The following is a 14,366-nucleotide window of genomic DNA, read 5'->3' on the forward strand; positions in this document are numbered from 1 at the left end:
GACACAGAGATAAAACCAAAAACGCCTGCATATCCCTCGCTGTGGCACAAGTAGCATCTGGGAAAATCTACGTGAAACTAGAACCTTCTGGTTATATGTTTTGACACTGGTCACTTTTTTTATGTTTATTAGAGCTAATTTGTTAATAAAACCAAAACATAGTCCTTCTCTCTTTTTGCCTAATAATTTTGTTTCAGAAAAAAAAAAAATTCTCTTTTTCCAAGAACTGGTATCCCCTCAAAATTGTTTGAATGCCTTTTTTTTTCTGGTTCATTAAGTTACTATAACAGGAAAAACTATTGCATTTTTGTTCTTTTTGAAATATAGGCTAATTAATTCATTGTACTTTCCCTGGAAATATATCTAGCAAAATACCACACTTTGATATTACTTTTGATGCAACAATAATGATGCAACACGCAACACACTTTGATACCAGAGAAGGCGATGGCCCCCACTCCAGTGCTCCTGCCTGGAGAATCCATAGACGGAGGAGCCTGGTGGGCTGCAGTCCATGGGGTCGCTAAGAGTCGGACACGACTGAGCGACTTCACTTTCACTTTTCACTTTCATGCACTGGAGAAGGCGATGGCCCCCACTCCAGTGCTCTTGCCTGGAGAATCCATGGGCGGAGGAGCCTGGTGGGCTGCGGTCCATGGGGTCGCTAGGAGTCGGACACGACTGAGCGACTTCGCTTTCACCTTTCACTTTCATGCACTGGAGAAGGCGATGGCCCCCACTCCAGTGCTCCTGCCTGGAGAATCCCATAGACGGAGGAGCCTGGTGGGCTGCGGTCCATGGGGTCGCTAGGAGTCGGACACGACTGAGCGACTTCACTTTCACTTTTCACTTTCATGCATTGGAGAAGGCGATGGCACCCCACTCCAGTGCTCCTGCCTGGAGAATCCATGGGCGGAGGAGCCTGGTGGGCTGCGGTCCATGGGGTCGCTAAGAGTCAGACACGACTGAGCGACTTCGCTTTCACTTTTCACTTTCATGCACTGGAGAAGGCGATGGCCCCCACTCCAGTGCTCCTGCCTGGAGAATCCCATAGACGGAGGAGCCTGGTGGGCTGCGGTCCACGGGGTCGCTAGGAGTCGGACACGACTGAGCGACTTCACTTTCACTTTTCACTTTCATGCATTGGAGAAGGCGATGGCCCCCTCCAGTGCTCTTGCCTGGAGAATCCCAGGGACACGGGAGCCTGGTGGGCCACCGTCTATGGGGTCGCAGAGTCGGACACGACTGAAGCGACTTAGCAGCAGCAGCAGCAGTACACTTTGATACTACTTTTCACATGACCATTGTAACTCACACAGTTCACTTTAGAACAAGTATATCCCTTATAATCTTAGTAGTTGTATATTAGATTGGAATAATGACATATTTGACAATATTGTTTATACACAATGAAATTGATGAACTTATATCTTTGAGTTGTATGCCTTTCACTAATTGTATCATATATTGTACGAGTGTACTATTAAGTCATATATTGACCAGACAATAAGTCAGTTAAGAAGATCCTTTAACAAGTTTATACAGTGTGTAGTTCCTTGGCAGATCATATTTATTAAGCTCATTGTTAAGCAATTCATATTTGAGATTTCATTTAACCCGGAAAACGACCCTATGGGACAGGTTCACATTTTGTTTATGTCTTGAAGACATTTAAGTGACTTGCCACCAGGGACACAGGTTTTACAAGAAAGAGGAATGATATGAACCCACTTGCTCCAGCTTCAAAGCTAGCACCACCAAACACTGACATGGACCCTCTTTCTAAAACATAATTTATAAAGAAGAACAATGCATCTTGGCTTACCTCTTGAATGGAGAAAGTAGATCAATTCCTACAACTGTAGAGAGAGATGTATTTTCTCTCAAAATTCTCAAAAATAGTTACTACCATAAGACTAAGCAAGATATTGACCTTAAAGAATTATATTTCTGTTTTACTCAAAGGCAAGTACATGTCCACGCATCAACTCAAATTATACACAAACTCCGCTTGTTTAACTGACTGTAATATAAAGACCAGGGGTGGAGCTCATTGAGGTAAAATATGTATTGATATTTTACAAACTGTTCAGTTCAGTCGCTCAGTCGTGTCCAACTCTTGCATGAATCGCAGCACGCCAGGCTTCCCTGTCGATCACCAACTCCCGGAGTCTACTCTAACTCATGTTCATTGAGTCGGTGATGCCATCCAGCCATCTCATCCTCTGTCGTCCCCTTCTCCTCCTGCCCCCAATCCCTCCCAGCATCAGGGTCTTTTCCAATGAGTCAACTCTTCGCATGAGGTGGCAAAGTATTGGAGTTTCAGCTTCAGCATCAGTCATTCCAGTGAACACCCAATACTGATCTCCTTTAGGATGGACTGGTAGGACCTCCTTGCAGTCCAAGGGACTCTCAAGAGTCTTCTCCAACAATACAGTTCAAAAGCATCAATTCTTTGGTACACAGCTTCCTTCACAGACCAACTCTTACATCCATACATGACCACTGGAAAAACCATAACCTTGACTAGATGGACCTTTCTTGGCAAAGAAGTATCTCTGCTTTTGAATATGCTATCTAGGTTTGTCATACCTTTCCTTCCAAGGAACAAGTGTCTTTTAATTTCATAGCTGCAATCACCATCTGCAGTGATTTTGGAGCCTAAAAAAATAAAGTCAGCCACTGTTTCTACTGTTTCCCCATCTATTTTCCATGAAGTGATGGGACCAGATGCCATGATCTTCTGAATGTCGAGTTTTAAGCCAACTTTTTCACTCTCCACTTTCACTTTCATCAAGAGGCTTTTTAGTTCCTCTTCACTTTCTGCCATAAGGGTGGTGTCATCTGCATATCTGAGGTTATTGATATTTCTCCTGGCAATCATGATTCCAGCTTGTGCTTCTTCCAGCCCAGCATTTCTCATGATGTACTCGGCATATAAGTTAAATAAGCAGGGTGACAGTATATAGCCTTGAGGTACTCCTTTTCCTATTTGAAACCAGTCTGTTGTTCCATGTCCAGTTCTAACTGTTGCTTCCTGACCTGCATATAGGTTTCTCAAGAGGCAGGTCAGGTGGTCTGGTATTCCCATCTCTTTCAGAATTTTCCACAGTTTATTGTGATCCACACAGTCAAAGGCTTTGACATAGTCAATAAAGCAGAAATAGATGTTTTTCTGGAACTCTCTTGTTTGTTCAATGATCCAACTGATGTTGGCAATTTGATGTTTGGTTCCTCTGCCTTTTCTAAAACCAGCTTGAACATCTGGAAGTTCACGGTTCACGTATTGCTGAAGCCTGGCTTAGAGAATTACTTTTGAGCATTACTTTACTAGCATGTGAGATGATTGCAATTGTGTGGTAGTTTGAGCATTCTTTAGCATTGCCTTTCTTTGGGATTGGAATGAAAACTGACCTTTTCCAGTCCTGTGGCCACTGCTGAGTTTTCCAAATTTGCTGGCATATTGAGTGTAGCACTTTCACAGCATCATCTTTCAGGATTTGAAATAGCTCAACTGGAATTCCATCACCTCCACTAGCTTTGCTCATAGTGGTGTTTTCTAAGGCCCACTTGACTTCACATTCCACGATGTCTGACTCTAGGTGAGTGATCACACCATTGTGATTATCTGGGTCATGAAGATCTTTTTTGTACAGTTCTTCTGTGTATTGTTGCCACCTCTTCTTAATATCTTCTGCTTCTGTTAGGTCCATACCATTTCACTTTCATCAAGAGGCTTTATCGAGCCCATCTTTGCATGAAATATTCCCTTGGTATCTCTAATTTTCTTGAAGAGATCTCTAGTCTTTCCCATTCTGTTGTTTTCCTCTATTTCTTTGCATTGATCGCTGAGGAAGCTTTCTTATCTCTCCTTGCTATTCTTTGGAACTCTGCATTCAAATGGGAGTATCTTTCCTTTTGTCCTTTGCTTTTTGCTTTTCTTCTTTGTACAGCTATTTGTAAGACCTCTTCAGACAGCCATTTTGCTCATTTGCATATCTTTTCTATGGGGATGGTCTTGATCCCTGTCTCCTGGACAATGTCACGAAACTCTGTCCATAGTTCATCAGGCATTCTGTCTATCAGATCTAGTCCCTTAAATCTATTTCTCACTTCCACTGTATAATCACAGGGGATTTGATTTAGGTCATACCGAATGGTCTAATGGTTTTCCCTACTTTCTTCAATTGAAGTCTGAATTTGGCAATGAGTTCATGATCTGAGCCATAGTCAGCTCCCGGTCCTGTTTTTGCTGACTGTATAGAGCTTCTCCATCTTTGGCTGCAAAGAATATAATCAATCTGATTTTATTGTTGACCATCTGGTGATGACCATGTGTAGAGTCTTCTCTTGTGTTGTTGGAAGAGGGTGTTTGCTATGACCAGTGTGTTCTCTTGGCAAAACTCTATTAGCCTTTGTCCTGCTTCATTCTGTATTCCAAGGCCAAATTTGCCTGTTACTCCAGGTGTTTCTTGACTTCCTGCTTTTGCATTCCAGTCCCCTATAATGAAAAGGACATTTTTTTGGGTGTTTATTAGTTCTAAAAAGGTCTTGTAGGTCTTCATAGAACCATTCAACTTCAGCTCTTCAGCATTACTGGTTGGGGCATAGACTTGGATTACCGTGATATTGAACGGTTTGCCTTGGAAACAAACAGAGATCACTCTGTCGTTTTTGAGATTGCATTCAAGTACTGCATTTCTGACTCTTTTGTTGACCGTGATAGCTACTCCATTTCTTCTGAGGGATTCCTGCCCACAGTAGTAGATATAATGGTCATCTGAGTTAAATTCACCCATTCCAGTCCATTTTAGTTTGCTGATTCCTAGAATGTCGACATTCACTCTTGCCATCTCCTGTTTGACCACTTCCAATTTGCCTTGATTCATGGACTTAACATTCCAGGGTCCTATGCAATATTGCTCTTTATAGCATCAGACCTTGCTTCTATCACCAGTCACATCCACAACTGGGTGTTGTTTTTGCTTTGGCTCCATCCCTTCATTCTTTCTGGAGTTATTTCTCCACTGATCTCCTGTAGCATATTGGGCACCTACTGACCTGGGGAGTTCCTCTTTCAGTATCCTATCATTTTGCCTTTTCATACTGTTCATGGGGTTCTCAAGGCAAGAATACTGAAGTGGTTTGCCATTCCCTTCTCCAGTGGACCAGAATCTGTCAGACCTTTCCATCATGACCCATCCGTCTTAGGTGGCCCCACATGGCATGGCTTAGTTTCATTGAGTTAGACAAGGCTGTGGTCCATGTGATCAGATTGGCTAGTTTTCTGTGATTAAGGTTTCAGTGTGTCTGCCCTCTGATGCCCTCTCAACACCTACTGTCTTACTTGGGTTTCTCTTACCTTGCACGTGGGGTATCTCTTCACGGCTGCTCCAGCAAATAGCAGCCGCTGCTCCTTACCTTGGACGAGGGGTATCTCCTCACGGCTGCCCCTCCTGACCTCGGGCGTGCGGTAGCTCCTCTCGGCCGCCGCCCCTGACCTCGGATGCGGGGTAGCTCCTCTTGGCTGTTCTTGCGCCGTCGCAGCCTGGCGCTCTCAGTTGCTGCCCCTGACCTTGGGTGAGGGGTAGCTTCTCTCAGCCATGCTTTTTACAGACTGACAACCTTGTAATTTCTGGTGAGGTTCAGTTACATCTGGTTAAGCCTCTAGTTTCAGATCCACAAACTTTTTATCTTCCAGTAGCTTTTTAAGCAGAGGAAGTTATTTTTTCTACATTCATAATGAATATAAACAACTCTATCTATTAATTTTTTCGTCTAACCAATGCCATTGAAAGTAATAGTTAATCGGAATTTTACCAAAGTCACGAAGTCCATAGGATTTGTTTTTAGTCAGCTTTCTATAAACCCGGTCTCAGACATTACGACTTGATCATAAATGTCAAGAGCCAGAGGAATTACTGTGTTGGTTGTCCTGCAGACCAGTATTTAAATTTACTTTGCATCTCAGATCCAGCTTAGTTTCTGTCAGCACTAAACCAGAAGCACAAGTGGCGCTAGTGGGTAAAGAACCCGCCAGCCGATACAGGAGACATCAGAGACTGGGGTTCCATCCCTGGGTCAGGAAGATCCCCTGGAGGAGGCTATGGCAACCCACTCTAGAATTCCTGCCTGGAGAACCCCATGGACAGAGGAGCCTGGTGGGCTACAGTCCACAGGGTCACAAAAAGTCAGACACAACTGAAGCGACTGAGCATGCACACAGAAGCCCAGAGATACATCCATTTCGCGTCCAATGGACTAGATACCAAAAAGGCAGAGAAATGTATGCCCAGGTCCTGACCTGTTGCAGGTCCTTCTCTCACCAACTAGTAGGTTAACAAAAGGCTACTCCAGCCTCTTTTGATTCTAGCTCTAAATTCCTCTCCCTTTTAAATGCAAAGTAGGTGAGCAATTTCTTTTGTTCCCATGAACACTTAGAGCCCATGCTCTCAGGGTCTTGGAATCCTCAAATAAATTTTTTTCTTTTTAAATTTCTTTATTTTTAATTGGAGGATAATTGCTCTACCCTGTTATGTTGGATTCTGGCATACATCCACATGAATCAACCATAGATAGGTCGACTGAAAAAGATGCCCAACTTGAGAGTTGCGAAGTAAGTTTGATTTGAGGCAAAATGAGGACTGCAGCCCTGGACATAGGGCTTCAAGTAGCTTAGAGAGACTGCTCCAAAGAGGCAGTGGGGGAAGGTCAGTCTCTAAGTGACCTTAGATATTTTGGTGATCTTGGTGAAGGAGGTCAGTGCAGTCACGTGCTTACTTTACAAAAGGTTTTCTGCTAGTCATGAGGAGCTGATGTCACCATGAAGGAATTTAGTGCTTTTCTAGATAGGAAGAGATTCGCAGATCGGGATCCTGAAATCAGTTCCCGAAAATATCCAACTCTCTAATAAAGACCTGCTCCATCAGATTCCCTGGAGCACAGAGTGCCTCATCCACCCTGAAGTCCCTCAGAGGGTGTTGAAGGTCGGCAGCTGCAGCAGCACAGGGTTCGGTTCAGTCTGTACAGAGGCAGGTACGAATGCCCTTGTTGTTCAGTTGCTGGCAGTGCTCTTGGCAAGGCCCGTTTCTAGTGGCCAGGTATACACATGTCCCCTCCCTCATGAGCCTCCCTCCCCACCCACCCCATCCCACCCCTTGAGGCTGTCACAGAGCACCAAGCTGAGCTCCTTGCATCATACAGCAAATTCCCATTAGCTGTCTCGTTTACTCGTGGCAACCTGTATGTTTCAGCGCCATGCTCTCAATTCATCCCACCCTCTCCTTCCACCACTGTGTCCATAAGTCTGTCCTCTTTGTCTGTGTCTCTTTTCTTGCCCTGCAAATAGTACCATTTTTCTATATGCCATATATGTGTAATATATATATATGGAACAAATATATATATGACATATATATAATATAAAACAAATATGATACTTGTTTTTTCTTTCTGAATCACATCACTCTGTATGTGATCACAGGCTCTAGGTTCATTCAGTTCTAGTGAGGTGGATGAACCTAGAGCCTGTTATACAGAGGGGAGTAATGCAGAAAGGAACTTTTAAAAATCTGTTTCTCCATGCAGACAGGTACCTCCCATGAGGAATTCTGTCCCCTGTTAACTTTTCAGTCCCCTATACATCATCATCATCATTAAAGTTTTATGAAGCCTGTCATGAACGTACAACTGCTGCTTTACTTGGATGTATTTCTAAATTATTCATTGATGATGATGCCAGTTTAATGATAATAGCTAATTCATTTGGTAAATATAGTTTATTCTCAATAAATGCAGATAAAGCTCAGAATACTAGATCCATTAAATGGTGAAGCCTCATTTTTCTTGCAATGAGTGATGTTGTATTACTTGCATTTTCCTTGCATTTAATTTAATTGCCCAGCCATTTGTTTCCTGAATTAAAAGGTTGTATATATTCTGCCTCATCATGGAAAGGCAAGGAAGAAAACCACATCCTACTCCTGGATGATGTTTAGATAATTGTAGTCCCAGAATTTAAAGACACGTGTACCCCAATGTTCATCGCAGCACTGTTTACAATAGCCAAGACATGGAAGCAACCTAGATATCCATTGGCAGATGAATGGATAAGAAAGCTGTGGTACATATACACATTGGAATATTACTCAGCCTTTAAAAAGAATGCATTTGAATCAGTTCTAATGAGGTGGATGAAACTGGAGCCTATTATACAGAGTGAGGTAAGTCAGAAAGAAAAACACCAATACAGTGTATTAACGCATATATATGGAATTTATAAAGATGGTAACGATGACCCTGTATGCGAGACACCAAAAGAGACACAGATGTAAAGAACAGACTTTTGGACTCAGTGGGAGAAGATGAGGGTGGGATGATTTGAGAGAATAGCATTGAAACATGTGTATTATCATATGTGAAACAGATCACCAGTCCAGGTTTGATGCATGAGACAGGGTGCTCAGAGCTGGTGCACTGGGATGACCCTGAGGGATGGGATGGGGAGGGAGGAGGGAGGGGGGTTCAGGATGGGGGACACATGTACACCCATGGCTGATTCATGTCAATGTATGGCAAAAACCACTACAATATTGTAATTAGCCTCCAATTAAATAAATTTAAAAAAGAAAAGAATTTTAAAAAATGAAAAGAACAGTACAAAATTAAAAAAATAATAAAAACTCTTTAAACCGTGGATTATATGGCAAAAGTGTATAAGCTCTATCATTCTTCCCTGGTGCAAACTGAGTGAACTTTCACTGATTCTTTGCACATGCCTCCCAGTTTTAATCCCCAAGAGACTATCTGCTGCTGCTAAGTCGCTTCAGTCGTGTCCGACTCTGTGCGACCCCAGAGACAGCAGCCCACCAGGGCCCCCATCCCTGGGATTCTCCAGGCAAAAACACTGGAGTGGGTTGCCATTTCCTTCTCCAATGCGTGAAAATGAAAAGTGAAAGTGAAGTCGCTAGGAGAGTGAAGTCGCTCAGTCGTGTCCGACTCTTAGCGACCCCATGGACTGCAGCCTACCAGGCTCCTCCGTCCACAGCATTCTCCAGGCAAGGGCACTGGAGTGGGTGCCATTGCCTTCTCTGAAGAGACTATTCACATTAGGCTTAAGAAGGTTCTCTTTGTAAACAACCTAAAATGACAGACAGCAGGGTATAGTTTTGCTTCATTTGATTGGTTAATTCATTTTTATCTCCCCTGTGTATAGAGTTCATCAGCTTCCATTTTCCTTATTTCTTATTCACTGCTCTCTCCATCTAAATTCCTGAAGTTCACAGCTAAGCAGAAAAATAAATGTGAGCTACTGACATAGGAACTAAAGTGGACTATGTATCAAATAATTGTTTAATAAAACAAATATAAAATCATCTGATTAGGTTATATATGAAAAGCACTTCCCACTCATTCCCTGTCCAGTTCAGGAAAAGTGGGAGATGTGAGATTTGTTCAGTCCAGGTCCATTTCAAGCTATTGTTGCCCTATATGTATTGCATTATTGATAGTTTTTTGTTTCAATGATTCATATTAATGTAAATAAATTGGAATCACACAGTCAGAATGAAAAGAGAAAGAAACACAACATTAAGATACAGTTGCAGTCTCGTAGGGGCTTCTCCACTGGCTCAGCAGTAAAAAACCTGCTCGCCCGTGCAGGAGAGGCACAGGGGATGTGGGTTGGATCCCTGGGTCAGGAAGATCCCCTGGAGGAGGGCATGGCAACTCACTCTAGTATTCTTGCCTGGAGAATCCCTTGGAGAGAGGAGCCTGGCGGGCTACAGTCCATGGGCCGCTAAGAGTCGGGATACGGCTGAGCAGCTAAACATTCACGCACAGTGTGGTATTAACAGAATGCCCAAGCGGAACACTGACAGCTCCAAGTGATGGTGCATGTCTGGAGCGACGGAAACTCTCATTCAAATGCAGAATGATACAGACACTTTGGAAGACAATTTGGTGGTTTCTTACAAAAATAAACATCTTCTCACTGTCCAACCCAGCAACAGCTCTCCTTGGTATTTACCCAAAGAAGTTGAAAATTTATGTCCACACAGAAATTCACACACAGATAACAGCTTTTACAGCAACTTTCTTCCTAACTGCCAAAACTCAGAAGCAACCAACGTGTCTTTTAGTAGGTGAGTAGATCAATACGTTACATCTAGATGGTGAAATACTATTCATTACTAAAAAGAAATGAGCTGTCAAGCTATGGGGGAATCTTAAATGTGTGGACTGGGTGAAAGAAGCCAGTCTGAAAAAAGGCTACTTACTGGGTGATCCCAACTTTATGACATTCAGGAAAAGGCAAAACCATGGACACCATAAAAAGATCAGCGATTTCTCCAGGGGTTAGGGAGAAGGGGTGATGAGGGGAGGGATGAGCAGGCAGAGCAAAGAGGACTTTTAGGGCAGTGAAATTATTCTGTGTGATACTGTAATGGTAGACACGTGTTGTTATACTTTTGTCAAGACCTATGCAACACCCAAGAGTGAACCCTAATGTAAAGTCTGTACTTCGGGTGATAATGGTGTGTCCGTGTAGGCTCACAGGTTGTAACAGATGTATGGCTCTTGGGGGGATGGTGATAATGGAGGAGGCTGTGCCCGTATAAGGACCGTGGTATATGGAAAACCTCTGTTCTTTCTGCCGGATTTTGTTGTGAACTGAAAACTGCTCTAAAAATATACCATCTTTCTAAAAATGTTTTTTAAGAAGAGAAGGAAACCAATATATGATAAGCACTGTAGCATTCTTTCATTCATCTGATAAATATTTATTGGCTCACTACCATATGACCGGCATCCTTCTAGTGGATTTGATATTCTTATATCTCATGCATATTGGATATAATATTATGTAGTATTTTGTTGACTTTGTTTCAGTAATATTAAACCTGGATTCCCTTTAAGATTTGACTTGTGAGGAATTCTGCTTGATGATGAAGGGAGAAAGATGAAAGGATACTTTGGTCTCAAACGATACTGAGTGAACCCAAACCAGGGCCTCACCTATTGGAGGTGAAGTGACTGATGGGGAGAATTAAAGAAAAATAGATCTCTGGCCATTTAGTGAGAGAGGAGGTAAAGGTGCCTTTTCAAAGAAGAGACTTTCCCCTGATCATCTTTTGAAAAGAGCTGGACTGTCTTGATGTTTGCAGTGGGTTTGTTTGGAGCCTTATGAGAGTTCAAGGTTGGAAACAAGAAGAAGCTAGAGGAATCGGATGCCAGGACAAGTGGAAGGGAGAGAGGACACAGGAGAAAAGCAGAAGGGAAGTGAAGAAGACAGCTTGCAGATCCATCCACCCCACCCAGAGGTCCTGCAGGGAATGAAGACCCTGCAAGAAAATTGGAAGTCTGCCCCGTGGCTCCTTTTCTGGTCCCACTGGGAGCGGAGTGGATCTGGAAGGAGGCAGAACCAAGTACCATCACATTTCACACGTGTGAACATTATCCCTGACTGATGTCTGTCTTCAGAAAGCTGAAGTAGGGTTCTCCCTTATTAGATAATATTCAACCCCGAGAAAAGTTTGTTGTTGTTGTTGTTGTTGTTGATTTTTAGTGTTGGTGATCCAGTGACCCTCAAAATAAGAGCAAATGAAAAAGTTTATCATCTTACTTGTGTTGCTCTAATTAGATTAAAATAGAATTGAAGATTTCATTATACATTTGGGTATATGGCATTAATTAGGGTCACACTGAAAACATCATTGTCTCATGATACCATTAAGAAATGATATTGCCTTCACTTTGAATTCATTTTCCCTTTTAAATCTTTAGAAGAATGTTTTAATAGCTTAATCCATGAAGTTATATGAATGGGAAATAAGGAATCTCAACTATGATATACAGACTAACTAAGGTAAAGAGAGAGATAGGTTTACTATTACTGTTTACTTTATACATAAGCATTCAATGAACTGTATGAATGGCTCTATTACCTCTTTTACAATAGCTTCATCATTATTAAAATAGTTAAACCTAGATAATTTGTAAAGTACGCACATTCAAAGACACACACATCAATAAAATGACATTCCTAGTTTAACCTTTTCATACAAATGGGAATAAATGGGTGTTTTAAAGCTCAGATGTATGTATGGGACATACGTATATAGTGATAGATTTCATCTCTCTTGAAATCTAAAAATATTTATCAGATAAACGAAAAGCCAAGCAGGACCAGGGTAAAACTATAAGTTGGGGAAAGTTGTTCTTTGAAACTTTCTTAGTTTATTCTGTTGACCCAGTGATCCTTTTAGCCATTTCTCCCCATGCTGGCACCGCCGCAGACTGTAGGGCACCTCAGGGACTTAGGTACCTGTCTCTGCAGCCCTGGCCCCTCTGAGGCAGAGGCGGGGTGGCGGGGGAGGGTGGCGGGTGTGTGGTCGGCTCCTCTCTTCTCAGTCCTGATCTCACTGGCAGTGTAATCCCACACTCGTGTTTTCTAAATTAGGAACTTCAAGCCCATGGATTCTGGGAGGATTTCAGCTTTCTCTGTTTCCATTTTGTTGATGGATAAAAACAACTCCTCCAGGCATATTCTGAATCATGAGATGGTCCACCTTGTGTGTGAGATGCATGCATTCATTTTTTGTAAACGGGTTTCAAAAGAGATGCATTGGCCCCTTGGAGACATTCTGAGATGTTCACAAGCGTTTTTGTTTGTTTGTTTTTTTCCTTCAAGGAAGAATATTATTCCCTTTTTAAAAGCTGATATCAGCTCACCTGACAAAGAAATGTGCTGTAACAAGTAATACATGCTCCCCCCGCCATTTATTCAGATACTTACCAAGTTTCTATTATGTGCCTGGCATTGCACTTTGCCTAGGGATGGGGATCCATCAATGAACAAAGCAAAGATACTTGCCTTCCAAGAATGTACATTCTAGCAGAAGACAGACAATCACAAGAAACATTATAAAGAAGTTAGGGCCCAGCAGGACTATGAAAAATTCTGTAATAGATTAAGGTGAAAAAAGCCTGCTAGGTTAGGGAGGTGGTGTGGTGCACATGGCAATTTTAAATAGTGTGGTTGTGGTTGGAGTAGCCTTGTAGACAGCACGGCATTTGAGAAGCTTTGAACGAGTCCAGGGATCTAGCTCTGTGTCCCTGCTCACCTGTGGGATTAATGAGTTTTTTTATAATCAGAAAACTAAGTAGGAGGACTTCCCTGGTGGTCCAGTGGCTAAGACTCCATGCTTTCACTGCAGGGGACTTGAGTTTGCTCACTGGTCAGGAAATTAAGGCCCCCACATACTGCTTGGTGCAGCCAAAAATTAAAAAAAGAAAGCCATAGGAAAGATGCCAGATTATACCCATTCATGCCAAATTAGAACTCTTCAACCCTTAAGGGATATTGAAGTTAAAAAAGAAAAGAATTTGAGTGAGTTGTATGTATTCTTTTTACAAATGCAGCAGTATTCAAATATACCTCTGCCAATGAAAACTCCATGAAATGGTCTGTATGTTAACTAGACAGTGTGTTTGCAGTTCAAATTTTAAAATGGGTCTAGAAATTAGACAAGGGGCTTCCCAGGTGGCGATAGTGGTAAAGAACCCACCTGCCAATACAGGAGACATAAAAGACGCGGGTTCAGTCCCTGGGTTCGGAAGATCCCCTGGAGGAAGGAGGGGCAACCCACTCCAGTATTCTTGCCTGCAGAATCCCATGGACAGAGGAGCCTGGAGGGCCACAGTCCATGGGGTCGCAAAGAGCGGGACAGGACTTAGAGACTTAGCAGCAGCAGCCAAGAGAAGACCCATCTAGAAACACTGCAAAGTTTTTTCTTCATTTACTCATTAAAACATTTTCTTTGATTAGAAAACCACCCAGATTAAATGTTATTTTTTGTTATTAGGCAAATGCCCAAGTTGAGCAGAACATACCTTTAGTGTGTAGAACAAGTGTCATTGTGAGTGACTTTCTTATTTTCCAGGTCTTCTCAGATGAATAGCCTTGTATGACTTCTGCTTTCTCATTTGGCTTCTGGTTCCTTGGCAAGGTTGGGAGCATCTCCCTATTCCGCATAATTTTCACATTGTGTACATCAATCCTGCAGCCCTTTAAGACAGTGGTTACATTTCATAAGTCTTAGGAGTGAGATCCTTTTGCCCGTCTGTCTGCTTCATGCCCTGAGTATGTAGCATATTTTTATAGAGAGAACACCCATTAGGAGGTTAAAATCATCTTTTCAAAATTCTGAGACTTGAAAGGAAATGCATTTGAATTTTTATCAGAAGGATATGAAAATAAGTAAAAGCAATAGAATCTAAAGAGAAGAATAATTTGTTTTCTTTTCCCTTTGCCAAAGGCCTTCCGCTCAGTGCAGTGAATTGTAGCAAGGACCTCATAGGAAAAA

The 14,366-nt window shown here is 42.3% G+C and overlaps 1 protein-coding gene across 1 annotated transcript in view; it reads left to right on the top strand.

Moving 5' to 3' along the window:
• Positions 1–14,366, top strand: part of CTNND2 (catenin delta 2) — a 932,875-nt gene that overhangs the window by 658,797 nt on the left and 259,712 nt on the right. The window lies entirely within an intron of this gene.

Source organism: Budorcas taxicolor, chromosome 20 (genome assembly GCF_023091745.1).
Source record: "Budorcas taxicolor isolate Tak-1 chromosome 20, Takin1.1, whole genome shotgun sequence".
In the NCBI taxonomy this organism is placed as follows: Eukaryota; Metazoa; Chordata; class Mammalia; order Artiodactyla; family Bovidae; genus Budorcas; species Budorcas taxicolor.